At 40.7% G+C, this 15,522-nt stretch overlaps 1 pseudogene; it reads left to right on the forward strand.

Annotated features, from left to right (window-relative positions):
• Window positions 1-9,917: 9,917 nt before the first annotated feature.
• Window positions 9,918-10,018, forward strand: LOC120009995 (annotated as a pseudogene).
• Window positions 10,019-15,522: the final 5,504 nt, after the last annotated feature.

Genomic DNA, 15,522 nt, shown 5'->3' on the forward strand with positions numbered 1-15,522 from the left:
TAATCAACTACCTCTTTTCTCACACCACCCATAGAAACCTTGGAAACTAACCGATGCCAGATCATTCCAACAGCAATCGACCTGATGCCCACATATGCTGTCAACAATTGAGTAAGTGGAGCACTAGCGACAAACTTAGCGAGAGGGGCAGGGCAGAACCACCCAAGAAACAAGTCAACCACATGAGTAATACCCAACAAAACATCTCCATAAATAGCAACAGCAGACCCACTTAAGCATCAAGAAGATGTTGAGCCCGAAAACCATCACTACCACAGCTGGTCCCTTGAGGAAGGAACTAATACATTCTAAAACTTTGGTGGCAGATGTTGAAAGTGGTGGCTCAGTAATTGGGGTGAAAAGCAAGCGTGGAATTGGTCAATCTGGGTGTTTCAACTCAAGAGACTGACGACTCTCAGTTGAGTTAGTCGCAACACTAGAGGATAGCAAAATCTTAATAGCCTTGAGTAATGACCATCGGACATCTTTCGTATAACCCTGTTCTCATGCAACCTTGCAAGATGATCAACAAAAGGACGAGAGCGGCTAGACGGCATCTCAGGGGCATGGCCGAGACTCACAATTAGGATAGAAATGCCATTTGGTTGATTCCAAGTGGCTAGATTCTGGAGGATTTTAAGCTCTTGCTCCCTCTGACGATTAGCCGACCTCCATTGTTGACGAGTAGAAGGCACAAAGATTGATAATGTACAGGTCGGCAAGAGGAAGAGACGAACCCAACCAGCAATGTAATGTCGGACGAGCTAGCTGTAATAGCTCGCAAACTCACCAAGAAAGTAGTAGCAAACAATAAACGACATGAGCGAGGGATATTTTTCACAGTTTGAATGTTGGACTTAAACATTGGATGCAGCAAATTGGTGTCAGAGTAAAAAAAACTATCATAGGAGGTGACAGAGCTCGACTGCTGTGGAGGAGGGCCAGAGAGGCACACAAGTCTCAGCACATGCAAAATAACTACCTCAGGGCCATGGATGTTCTTGAGTGGCCCCGGGTGAGTAGATGACTACCAGAGATCAAGGCAACTCCTACTTCAAGAATGAATCCCACAACAAATACCACAAAACCACAGCTTCCCCGACCACAAGAATGCCTCAAAAGCATCATAACACGGTCGATCAACAATAAGAAAGCGACAAACTTGACCTCTAGCCTCATCCGAATGAAAATGCACTTTGTCTTGGTGGGCACGAAAATAAGTAAAGGCGATCCCCAGACCACGATTGCCCCGCTTACCTACACTGTTGTGATAGCCATGCAACCTAGATAAGGGCAACAAACCCTAGACGCACACTGGCCACTGCCACTACTCCTAAGGGGATGATTAAGCCTCAAAACCATAACAGAGAAACCCAAAAAGCTAAGCACACAAAAACCGGCCCCACAGCAAAGAGGAGCTATACCCAAACACCCTACAACAAACAACCAAGGGAAACACAAAACCCAAAGCACCCTTCCACTCAAACTGAATATACCACTACTTTTTTCATCACCAGATCTGAAAAATCGGCATATAGAATCAAGAGAATCCAGCCCAGAAAAGCTACACGCGCAAGACAGAAGCACCACGCGCCGACGACTTTCGACAATCGCCCTTGATTTGGTAAATAGTGAGATTTGGTATAAAACAGTCAAATGTCATGGTTTTCAAAGAAGAAAAAAAAATGAAATCACGATTTGTGTATGATTTGAAGGTGAATGCATCATTTTTGGGCTTAAAAACAGTAAGGCTCTTACCAAGGTATGATTTTTGTAAAGAATCAAAAATCCTATGAAATCAATATATTATGGATGAAAATCGGAGATCCTAACAGTGAATGGGAATAGTGACATTTATTTTTTTTCAAGATAAATTTTTTTCACTATTTTCAAAGAAGGAAAAATCAAAATCCAAGTTATGTGTGGTTTGTAGGGGAAATAGTCTTCTATTGGATCAAAAACAGTGATGGTGAGAATCTTATAAACAATCTAAAATATTATGGGCGAAAGACAGTGAAATTTTACTGTTATAAAAAAATAAAATTTTCCTATTTTTCAAAATAGAGAAATTTCAAAAATAGTGAGATTTGTTTCAAAACCGTGGAATTGCAAAAAGAAAATAAAGTAAGTTTAGGCCTAAAATAGTGGAATTAAAACAATGGATTTAGAAATAGAAACAGTGAAATTTGGCCTAAACTAGAACAATCACGAGCTCAGAATTACGTGAAATTTTGGGTAACTCGATTCTGCCTGGTCATCAATACCAAATTTCACTATTTAGGACTTCAAATTAGCGTTTTAATGTTTTTGAACATTTTTTTTGTAATTTTGTAATTTTTTTTGGTTATGAAAAATATCGATAATAGATCTCATTGGAAAGAGCTTTCCGTTTTGATTTTGAATATATATATTTTTAATCCTCGATGTACATTGAGAGATTAAACGTTTTGAAGTTTGTTTAAAGAAAAAATAAGTTAATGATGTCAATGTGACATCATAGTGTAAAACATGCTGAACTTACGGCAAGAAGGCTACTTCAGTGGCCGAGGTGCCTTCAAGATGTCTAGGAAGGCTTTGATTGATGTTGGGCAGGATTCAAGTGTTCTTGACAAACTTTGCCCGGATCTAGTTGGGAAGGACAGATTGGAGGAAGCAAAGGAAGAAATATACGCTGAACTTGCCAGAGCTGAGGATGAAATAAGGCGCTAGGCTGAAGATGAGGAGAACTCTGAAGTGGACTTCGAGGATAAGGATGAACCTCCTTCAACTGTTGACCTTACCGCAGTCACATCAGATGAAGATCCTTCTTATGTTGTTCATGTGGATCAAGCTCTAGGCAATTCCCCCGTCCGTCTATCTGACTTGGGTGAAGTCCCTTTGGTCGTTCCTGATACAGGTTCTCTAACAGACTTTCCTGAAGCCCCTCTGACTGAAGCAAATGTGCCGGAGTAGCTGGAGACTGAGCTAAACCCTCCAGCCGAACGTACTTAGTTTTTGTTGCTTTTTATTCCTTGAACTATGTATGAACAAATTTGAACTATTCTAGAATGATATTTCCATATTTTGTTGATCTTTAATTCTTAATTAATTTATGATCGAAGTGGGGACTTCTACCCCAACTCTATTGTTTTTGCTCTTCAAACTTAGAAACTGTTGCAAAATTTTGAGGTTGAAGCGTACTTCAAAGCCAAAGTGTCCTTTTGGTCGAAGTACCCTTCTTGGCCGAAGTACTCTTCTTGGCTGAAGTGGCCTTTTTGGCCGAAGTACTCTTTTTGGCCGAAGTGGCCTTCTTGGCCTAAGTGTCCTTCCTTCATTCTCTAAACAATTTTGCAACTTCTTTGGCTAAAGTGTCCATTTTGGCTGAAGTAACCTTCTTTGTAAACTTAGAGATTTTTCAAAGTGTTTGTGCCGTAGTGGCCTAATTGGACCGAAGTGGTCTTAGTGGACCGAAGTGGTCTAAGTGGACCGAAGTTGTCCAAGTGGGCCGAAGTGGCCTAACTGGACCGAAGCGGTCTACGTGGGCCGAAGTGGCCTGATTGGACCGAAAGGTCTAAGTGGGCCGAAACGGCCTAATTTTGAGACTTAGAAATTTTTCTAAGTTTTTGGGCCGAAGTGGCTTGATTGGACCAAAGGGTCTAAGTGGGCCAAAGCGGCCTATTTTTGTGCTGAAGTGGCTTCATTTTGGAGGATTCTTGAGATAACTTTTGAACTGCTTTTATTGAACTAATGAAAAAGTAAACAATCACTGTAATAAACATTGTTAACTTAGATGAAATATCTACGTAAGTTGTCAACATTCCAAGGACACATCTCCTTCCCAGGGTTCTCTGGGTCTTCAATACGATAAGTCCTCTCATTGGATGCTTTAATCACTTTGTAGGATCCATCCCATGTCTCCCCAAGCTTTCCAGATGCTTCTTTTTTCCTTAGGATGAGGTCCCCCTGGGGTGAACTTCCTTTCTTTGACCCTTCGGTTGTCATACCGGGCCATCCTCTACTTATATGTAGCAGTTCTGATTCGAGCCTCTTCTCTAAGTTCTTCAACCAGATCTAAATTGTTCAGAAGTGCCTAATTATTCTCTTGGATATTGAAGTTAATGATCCTTGTACTTGGGATTCCAATCTCTATTGGTACCACTGCTTCGAAGCCAAATGTCAGGGAGAAGGGTGTTTCTCCGATAAAAGTCCATGTTGTGGTTCGGTAGGACCATAGCACACTTGGTAGTTCTTCTACTTATCTTCCTTTGGCAGTATCTAGCATTGTCTTCAAACCTTATAGGATCACTCGGTTTGTCACTTCGGCTTGCCCATTAGCTTGTGGGTGGCTTAACAAAGTGACTCTGAGATCGACCCCCAAGTCTTCACATAACTTCTTCATCTTTCCTCTGACAAATTGTCTGTCGTTATCAACAGTAAGGGCCCTTGGTATCCCATATCTACAGACAATGGTTCTCCTCATGAAGTTTATTACCTTATTCTCAGAAATAGTTGCTAGTGGCTCAACTTCTACCCACTTTGTGAAGTAGTCCACAGCTGCTATAAAAAATGTCTTTTGACATGATGCTGGGGGAAAAGGACCAAGAAGGTCAAGCCCCCACTGAGCAAATGGACAGGGGCTCTGAATGGACACCATGGCTAGGAGGAAGGTGGGGTACGTTGGAATGCCTCTGACACTTATCACATTTTTGAACCAACTTTTTGGCATCTGCCATTATCGTAGGCCAGTAGTATCCACGACAAGTACCTGATAGCTCAATGTTCATCCTCCTATGTGACTCCCACAAATTCCTTCATGTACTTCCCATAGTGCATAATCAGCCTCCCTTGGTGCCAAACATCGCAAATAGGGGAGTGTGAAGGATCTTCTGTATAATTCTCCATCAATCAAAGTATATCTTGCTGCCCTTTTTCGTAGACTTCTTGCTTCATTTCGATCTTCAGGGATTTTTCCATCTTGCAAAAAGTCTCTGATTGGATCTTTCCAACATGGTTCAGTATCTACTTGGGCCACTTCTAGTTTAGCCGAAATACTTGGTTAAGGAAGTACTTCTATTCTGACTGAGGTAGGCTTTTTGGCCAAACAAGCTGAGGCTAATCTGGCAAGCACATCTGCCTTCGCATTTTCTTCCCTAGGTATTCGATTGATCTCTACTCTGGGAATCTTAGCCAATTGTTTCTTTACGGCAGCCAAGTATTTGACCATTTTTGGGCCCTCACCTCATAGTCCCCCTTCATCTGTTCAGTCACTAGCTGAGAGTCACTGTTGATCAATAAATTTTTGACTTCAAGTTCAACAGCTAATCTCAATCTAGCTAGTACTGTGATATGGATTTAATTGCAAACGCACAAATCGCACAAGTAATAAAGAGATGAGTAAATTATCGTTCCCAACGAGGATATAATGGCAATCAAGATCAATGTCAAACTAGTAACAACTATGCCAATTGGGGAAAAGGATTCGAGATTGGTTTTGTTTCTAAACTAAACTAAAGCAAAAGAACAAAGACAAATCAAACACAAGTATGTAATCAAAGATGGAAAGCACTAAGGTACTTAACGTCACCTCACCTATCCAATTCAATTCCCTTGGTCCCTTAATCCCTAATTCCTCTCTCTATAACGACAATCGATTTCCCAACCTATTCAATGTTCTATTCCTAGATACATCAAACGTATTTTCAATATAAATCCCTGTTATTCCTAACAATTGGATTGATATATCAAAAACCCGTTAAGAACTATGAAAATCATTTAACGATTGCATAAGTCACAAACCTATATTCCTATGGTTCATGCACCCTCTGTTATCTATGGCTTGAGGCAAACCCTATATATCTCCTTCCGGTTTATTGAATCTTCAAGATTTGGTTACATTAAGACCCTAGTAAGAAATCTAGCCACTCATGGAAGCAAAATACATCATTAAACAAAGGAAATCAACCATAGAAACTAGAATAGAAAAGGAGAGAAAAAACCCCCTTGTAGACCCTCCTCTTCTCCAAGCTCCAATGGTGGCTCCAAGCTCCCCAAAACCCTATTTTATGCCATTTTATACTTCCCCAAACTCTTATGTCGTTTCTCAAACAAGTTGGGGTCGTTTTAGCTCAAAAATACGTGAATTCGGAACTTTTTCACGAAACTGCGCATGCTGTGAATAGTAACTCCGATCGATCAGACACTGTTCCGATCAATCGGAAATGCAATCTGTCTCCGATCGATCAAAAATGTCTCCGATCGATCGAAAATCGGTTCTGGAGTCCAAATCTTCAATTTGCACTCTTTTCCTCCCTTTCTTGCCTTGACACCTACAATATGCAAATATAATTTTCTTAGGCAATATCAACTCTTAATCAACTCAAAAATGGGATGAACTCATGTGTAAAGGATGCACAAATGTCTTTATATATTTGGCACATCAAACACCCCCACACTTAACCTTTGCTCGTCGTCGAGCAAATTGAGAATGAATAAAGGAGGGAAATAGTATTTTATGTTAAGCTCAAATGAAAAATAAAACAACTAAGACCTACTATAAATAAGCAACTAATCTATGCCACTTTCGTAGGGCTCATGATGACACTTAGCATGTGTCACAAGCCTTTAAACCCCTAGGTGCCCCTAGTAGGAGGAGTTGTGTCTCCGGGGGTTTACCAGAATGATACCCACAAACATTAAACAACTTCAATGCCAAAATTCATGTCATCAACAAGAGTATAAAATGGATTCTCAATTGCAACCTTATCCACACTAACAAACCAAGCATTAGGGCATTCAAACCAATAAAAACATTCCTTCAAGAATCTTATCTCCGCCACTTTGCTTATAAATTCAAGGATTGATGCACATAATGGATTTCACTTGATATTTGGCTTCAAAGTGACATAAACAATGGTCATGTGGTCTTCCAAGAACAATAAGAATCAAAGAGCAAATACAATGAGCATTTATTCAAACTTCATTCTTATTCAAATTTTTTTTCTTTCTTTTTCTTCTCAAAGATGACTTGTGCAATGTTCAACCTCCTTAAGCTTTCTAAATGACCCATGTAATGAGCGTTTGACCAATGACTCCCAATCCAGTTGGCTTAGGGCACTAGGTGTTAAGACACCCCAACGGATCTAATTACTCGAGTCAAAAAGGCTACGAGGTTAAACTAGTCACCAAGGTACTCTAACATTCATTTCCTACATTTTTTCGTGAAACCCATTGCTTGCTAGGCAAGAGGCCCGGTTACTCGGCAGAAAACTTATGAAAGAAACCATTTATTCATAAAGACAATTTTTTTTTCTTTTCTTTTTTTTTCAATGCTCAAGTAGTGTTACTTAGAATCAAATTGATCTCAAACAACCATAAATGCCAAAGTCAAGTCATATTTCATACCCCATAATCAAGTGTTTCATATCACAAAAACACAATGGACAAAACAATTTTCAAGATAGGAATAACTCAATTGGAAAGAATGTCCATAGCAAGATCTATCAATGCTTCAAAGATCACAAAATTCATCCAAATACACTCAAGAATGACATGGAATAAGGCATTTGAAGTCAAATTTTTTTTTTTTTTTACAAAAACTAGAAACCTAAATTCCCACCCCCACACTTAAAATATACAATGCCCTCAATGCATGGAATTGGTGAAAATAGAAATAAAAAGATAGAAATAGAACAATAAAACCTGGGTTGCCTCCCAAAAGCGCTTGGTTGAAAGTCTTCAGCCCGACTCCCATTTGTGAATTCAACTGGGATCCTTGAGGGTCGTGGTGTAGACTCCCCTTGATGGCTTCTTAGGATTAACATTGGATTGCTTAGGTGCCATGCAAGGAGCACAAGCCTTCATCACCATCTCTTCCTCAGGATAGACATTTTTCTTCATTTTCTTAGTCTTCCTCTTCTTCTTTTTCTTGCTCTTCTTTTTCTTCTCCTTGGGCTCTTCAACTTGAGGTTTTGATACTCCAATTTCAACTTGGGAGGCTGGCTTGGGAACTTCATATTCAACTTTTGAATCTTGACATAGGAAAACTTCCACCGGAATATATGAAGCTTCCTTCTCAAGAGTGTCGGGGATGACCATGTCAATATGCTCCACTTAGAGGCATTGTTGAGAAACCTTTTCTTGCCTTTTATTTCCAAGCACCTTAAAAATGATTTGGTCACCTCCCGCACCTCTCAAAGTAAGCTTCCCGTTTTCAACATCTATCAAAGCTCTTCCCGTGCTCAAGAATGGTCTTCCCAAGATTATGGGAGTAATGGGCTTGACTTCCATATCCAAGATAAGAAAATCCACCGGAAACATAAGCTCACCCACCTTCACAAGAACATCCTCTACTATGCCAAAAGGGTACTTTATAGATCTATCCGCCATTTGCAAGGACACCGTGGTTGGACTAATCTCTTTCACTCCAATTTGCTTCACAACTGACAATGGCATCAAATTGATACTAGCTCCAAGATCACACAAGGATCTCTCAATCAAGGTGTTACCTATAGTGCACGGGATTGTGACACTTCTCGGATCTTCTTGTTTGATTGGGAGTTCCTTTGCACAATGACACTACACTCTTCGGTTAATTGTATCTTTTCATGCTCGTTCAACCTCCGCTTCTTGGATAAGATCTCCTTTATAAATTTGACACAGCTAGGAATTTTCTCTAAAACTTCGGCAAAGGGGATGTTCACTTGAAGCTTTTTGAATACTTCCAAGAACTTAGAGAATTGATCATCATTTTTCTTGTTGCTCTTTAACCTTTGAGGAAATGGAATTGGAGGCACATAAGCCTTGACTGGAGGTGCAGAAAGAGAACTATCGGGCCAATCCAACTCCATAGCATACCGGGTCTGCACATTTTTCTCATTTCTGTAATTTTCATCATGTACTACAGTTGGCCGATCGATCGGGATGGGTTCCAATCGATCGAAATTTGCCTCGGGTAAATTTTCACCAAAGAGGTCCGATCGATCGGGAACCTCTTCCGATCGATCAAAAATAGCTCCTGGACACTTTTCAGCTTCTTTTCTGCACTCCTCTTCCTCCTGCAAAATTTTTGCCTTTTTGGCATCTGAATCAGAAGCATTTTTAACCACCTTACCAGTCCAGAGAGTGATTGTCATGCATTGCTCTTACTCCTTCCCTTTTGGATTCACCTCCGATTGGCTTGGCAATGTACCTCTTTCTCTATATGACAAAGTGTTAGCTATTTGCCCCATTTGTACCTCAAGATTCTTGATGGAAGCTCTATAGTTTTACATCAAATTTGCCTGAGCTTGTAAGGTGGCATCGGTTTTGCTCATGTATTGCTCCGTCCTTGTCGTAAATTGGGAGGTATGAGTTGTAAGTGTATCTAGGCCTCCAGCAAGCTTTGAGAACATTTCATCAATATCCCTTTTCTTTCTCTTGGGGCTGTCATAGATGTTGAGGATTTTGCACATTTTGAGTATCGCTCCAAGAGAAGTTGGGGTGATTCCTAAATCCCGGATTGTAGAAGTAGAAATAAGGATCATTGTGGGGTTGATTGAAGTTGCCTCCACCAATGGCATTCACTTGCTCACTAGAGTTAGAAGAAGAAGCAATAAGGCACTCCTCCGTAGGATTGTATCCACAACAATAATCACAAGAAATGTAGGAAGGTGTGCTTTGCATAGCATGTACCCCTTGAGCTTGATTTTGCGTCAATGTCTCAATCTTCTTTGCCATAATAGCCAAGGTAGACATAACTTTATCATCTCTACAACTTCCCACTTGCTTTGGATTCCCCCTCACCGAGGACAAGAGTTAGTGGTCTTGGCCACTTTATCAAGTAATTCCCAAGCCTCCTCTTGATTTTTAGTCATGAATGAACCTCCCGCGGCTGCATCAATAGCCTCTTTAGTATGCATACTCAAACCATTAAAAAGGCTTGATATACCACCCATTCCGGAAGGCCGTGGTTTGGGCAGCTTCTAATAATGCCTTTAAAGCGCTCCCAAGCCTCATAAAATGATTCAAGATCTTTTTGATCAAAGGACATGATATCCGCCCTAATTTGCACCGCCTTGGCTGGAGGAAAGAATTTTGCCAAGAATTGCTTCGCCATCTCATCCCAAGTGGTGATAGAATTGGGAGGCAAGGACATCAACCATCCCTTAGCCTTGTCCATTAAAGAAAATGGGAATAACCTCAACAAGATAGCATCCTTAGAAGCTCCGTTAATCCCAAAAGTAGTGCACACATGCAAGAAAGAGCGAAGATGGACATTGGGTTCTTCACTAGGAAGACCATAGAAAACCACCGAATTAGAGATAATGTTGATGATAGCCGGCTTGGTCTCAAAATTAGTAGCATTGATAGGAGGATAGCGGATGCTTGAAGGATTTGTATCCCAAGTTGGCCTAGCACAATCCTCAAGAGAGCGAGAATCAAATTGCCTAGGAGGGTTTTCAACCTCTTCACCACCATTTCTTCCATTAGCACCTCCACCATTACCATTGCCATCATTCACATTCATGCCCCCACCGGGCTCACCAACATTCCTCCTTGCTATATTGTCTCCCATGCCTTCCATGATACTATCAATATGCTCCCGCCTAAGATTGTGAAAAGTCCTCCCAATTTCCAAATCAATATCAATCAATTCTGAGTTAAGAGTATGCCTTCCCAAGCTCATACAAGAGAAATAAATTCTGCAGAAAAATAAAAACCAATTAACACAATTGAAAACCTAATTTGATACAAAAAAACAATTGTCTTAATCCCCGACAACGGCGCCAAAAACTTGATATGGATTTAATTGCAAGCGCACAAATCGCACAAGTAATAAAGAGATGAGTAAATTATCGTTCCCAACGAGGATATAATGGCAATCAAGATCAATGTCAAACCAGTAACAACTACGCAAATTGGGGAAAAAGATTCGAGATTGGTTTTGTTTTTAAACTAAACTAAAGCAAAAGAACAAAGACAAATCAAACACAAGTATGTAATCAAAGATGGAAATTACTAGGGTACTTAACGTCACCCCACCTATCCAATTCAATTCCCTTGGTCCCTTGGTCCCTTAATCCCTAATTCCTCTTTCTATAATGACAATCGATTTCCCAACCTATTCAATGTTCTATTCCTAGATACATCGAACGTATTTTCAATATAAATCCCTGTTATTCCTAACAATCGGATTAATATATCAAAAAACCATTAAGAATTATGAAAATCATTTAACGATTGCATAAGTCACAAACCTATATTCCTATGGTTCATGCACCCTATGTCATCTATGGCTTGAGGCAAACCCTATATATCTCCTTCAGGTCTCAATCTAGGCAACAAATCAATTGAATGATGACCAAACATTCAAAAGCATTAATCACACCCATAGACAATTAAGAGAGAGAGAGAAATCAAGAAATAAGGAAACCAAGTTTATTGAATCTTCAAGGTTTGGTTACATTAAAACCCTAGTAAGAAATCTAGCCACTCATGAAAGCAAAATACATTATTAAATAAAGGAAATCAACCATAGAAACTAGGATAGAAAAGGAGAGAGAGAAAACCCCCTTGTAGACCCTCTTCTTCTCCAAGCTCCAATGGTGGCTCTAAGCTCTCCAATGGTGGTAGAATGAAACCCAGCTCGAAGAACCTCCCTAAAACCCTATTTTATGCCCTTTTATGCTTTCCCAAACTCTTATGTTGTTTCTCAAATAAGTTGGGGTCATTTTGGCTCAAAAACACGTGAATTCGAAACTTTTTAGCTAAACTACGCGTTTTGTGAATAGTAACTCCGATCGATCAGACACTATTCCGATCGATCAGAAATGCAATCTGTCTCCATTAATTTTTGGGTGTTTTGGCAGGTCCGATAGATAAGGAATGTCTCCGATCGATCGGAAATTGGTTTTGGAGTCCAAATCTTCATTTTGCACTCTTTTCCTCCCTTTCTTGCCTTGACACCTACAATATGCAAATATAGTTTTCTTAGGCAATATCAACTCTTAATCAACTCAAAAATAGGATGAACTCATGTGTAAAGGATGCACAAATGCATGTATATATTTGGCACATCATACTGCTTCGTACTCTACTTCATTATTGGAGGCTTTGAAGCAAAAGTGCAAGGCATGTTCTATACATATGCCCCCTGGGACGAAGAGGAGTACTCCTGCTCCACACCCCTCCTGGTTGAAAGAACCATCCACGAAAAGGTTCCACATCGGATAGTCCTCTTCGGTGGGCGTTATTTATTTCGATCGGAGGCATTTTGCTACAAAATCTGCTAGGGCTTGAGCCTTAATCGCCTACCTTGGTTTGTACAGAATGTCAAACTCACTCAGCTCTATTGACCACTTTATTAACCTCACTGATGTATCTGGCTTCTAGAGTATGTTCTTCAGTGGTTGATCACTGAGTACTACTACCGTATGTGTTTGAAAGTATGGTCTTAGCTTTCGAGCAGCAGTTACTAAAACTAAGAAGAACTTCTCTACTTCAGTATAGCGGGTCTCTGCATCCACCATGACCTTACTAATATAGTAGACCGGCTTCTGCATTTGATCCTCTTCCTTGATAAGGACTGTACTTACTGTGTGTTCTATTGTAGCAAGGTATAAGTATTACTTCCCTATCTTTCGAACATGTTAGTAGTGGAGGGTGTCCAAGGTAATCCTTCAAACCTTCAAATGCCTTTTGACACTCTTCAGTCCATTGAAATTCCTTGGCCTTTTTTAAGGTCTGGAAGAAGGGTCTACACCTATCTCCTGACCTAGCAAGGACTCTCCCAAGTGTTGCTGCTCTTCCCGTTAATCTCTAAACCTCCTTTGGAGACTTTGGAGGATCCATCTGAAGTATGGCTTCTATCTTCTCTGGGTTCACTTCGATTCCTCTACTGGTGACAAGGAAACTAAGGAATTTTCCAGAGCTTACTCCAAATGCGCATATTTATGGGTTCAACTTCATTTGAAACTTAGCCAAAGTGTTAAACACTTTCTGAAGATCTGAAGGATGATCTTCATCCTTTCTACTCTTCACGACCATGTCGTCCACATATGCTTCTACTGTTTTTCCTATCTGATCAGCAAAGACATGGTTTACCAACCTCTGATAAGTGGCACCAACATTCTTAAGTCCGAAGGGCATAACTTTGTAGCAATATGTCCCTTCTGGAGTTATGAATGAGGTACTCTCCTCATCTCTTAGGTTCATCTTAATTTGGTGGTACCCTGATTAAGCATCCAAGAAGCTAAGGAGTTCCTAGCCTGAAGTTGCATGCACCAATTGATCAATCTTGGGATGAAGATAACTGTCCTTGGGACAAGCCTTATTTAGATCTGTGAAATCAACGCACATACGCCACTTCCTATTCGCCTTCTTCACCATGCCCACGTTGGCCAACCAATCTGGGTACTGAACCTCTCAGATAAAGCCAGCTTCAAGTAACTTCCCCACTTCTTCCTTGATAGCGACTTGTCTCTCTGAGGTGAAGTTACGCTTCTTTTGCTTGATCGGTTTAGTCCTCAATAGGATGCTCAAACTATGGGAGATAACTTCCCGACTAATCCTTGGCATCTCGTGTGCACTCCATGTAAAGTTTTTAATGTTAGAAAGGAAGAGTTTGTTTACCTCCTCAACTAACTCTTTATTTAACTGAGACCCAAAGAATAACTTCTTTTCAGTTCCTTCTTCCACAGTTATGGGAAGAAGTGCTTCAGCTGGTGTTGGCTTTAGTATCTTCTCTTCTTCGCGAACATCTAGGCTTCCAACGGAGATAGAGGACTTCTTCTTATCCTTAAAATCAGTATAGTACATCATTCGAGCTAACTTCTAGTTCCCCTTCACTTCTCCTACCCCATTAGAAGTTAGGAACTTTATTTTGAGGTGGTAAGTAGAGACCACCGTCCGAACCTTGTGCAACAATGGAGTGCCGATAATGGTGTTGTAGGGGGACTGTACATCTTCCACCAGAAGATCGATCATATGCATAACCGTTCTTGGGTAGGTTCCCAGAGTAACTGGTAGGGATATGACTCCCTTGGGTATTATGGACTCCCCGACGAATCCATATAAAGGAATCGAGAAGCTCTTCAATTTATCCTTTGGGATATCCATCTTCTTGAAAGCATGGTAGAACAATATATCTGCTGCACTACCATTGTCCACTAAAACCTTCTTCACTGTGAAGTTAGCGATGACAGCCTCTACTACAAGGGTGTCATCATACGGTTCTTGGATATCTTCTGCATCTTGCTCTGAGAAGGTTATCTTCTCTCAATCCCTTCTTGCCTTATTTCTTTCTTTCCCAACTTCATTAATCAGGGCGTAAACCCTTTTTACTGAGGAGCTTTCTCCTCCTACCGCCAAACCTCCTACAATTACTCTGATCCTTCCAGCAGTCCCCTTCTGGTAATGAGGAAACCTATCCCTTCTGCTCTACCTCTTTCTATCATCATCTCTATCATCACCGTCGGTTCTCCTCCCCTTCTCTTCTTTGTCCGAAGTGAACTGCTTTAGATAGCCTCATCTAATAAGACCTTCAATCTCGTCTTTTAGATGTCTACAATCTTCAGTACCGTGACCATGGTCTTTGTGGAACAGACAATACTTATCTGAAGTATGTTTTGTAGCCGGGGCTTTCATTTTCTTATGTCACTTCAATATATCCCTGTTGCCTACTTCTAGAAGGATATTATGCAATGAACTATTGAGTGGAGTGTAAGAACTATACCGAGGGATTGGACCCTGGTCAATCTTCTTACTAGATTATTCCTCCCTTCTCCTATCACTTCTTCATTTAATTATTCCTTGCTTCTTGTTTAGTGGAGGCAAATCTCTCTCAGTTTTTCCCGGGGTGCTCGAGCCTTTCTTAGCAGGACCAAGGAAGTATAGAACTGGGAGATCTTCATCATGTCTTCTAACTGCATGAACTTATTGCCCCTTGCATAGATTTCTCCCATAGTCTTTGGGCGTTTCTTGGTTAATGAGCGTACATACGCTTCAACCCTTACCGTTCTTACTAGTGATGAAATGGCTACTTCTACTTAGACATATGGGATCCCAAGGCATGCTCTATTGAATCTTGCAAGGAATGACTAAAGTAACTCTCAAGGCTCATGATCCAGGTTCATCAAGTCTATACTAGTCTTCGATGTCCTTCGTGCAGCGGAGAAGTCAAGTGCGAGCTTCTCAGATAGGTCTCCAAAGCTGGTCACACTGTGTCTTGGCAGCTAATTGAACCAAGTTCTAGCTAGCCCAAAGAGAGTTGAAGGGAAGATCTTGTACATTATTAGGGCACTGCCTCCATTATTGACTTGAAACCCTGTATGTGGTCACATGGGTCAGTCGACCCTTCATACTTTTCCAGTTTTGGAACGACGATGTGACAGGGCATTTCAACTTCCAAAATTTCAGGTACTAAAGGGGTAAGCGTACTGTCCCATACTCCCTCCATCGAGGTCACCCCTTGTAGAGCGGCAATCATTTTGTTCATTTCGTCCAAGTGACAACCTACATCTTCATTATAGGTTGTCCCCTTCTTAGTACTTTCTCTAATAGTACCTT

Source organism: Tripterygium wilfordii, chromosome 11, assembly GCF_013401445.1.
Source record: "Tripterygium wilfordii isolate XIE 37 chromosome 11, ASM1340144v1, whole genome shotgun sequence".
NCBI classification, from domain to species: Eukaryota; Viridiplantae; Streptophyta; class Magnoliopsida; order Celastrales; family Celastraceae; genus Tripterygium; species Tripterygium wilfordii.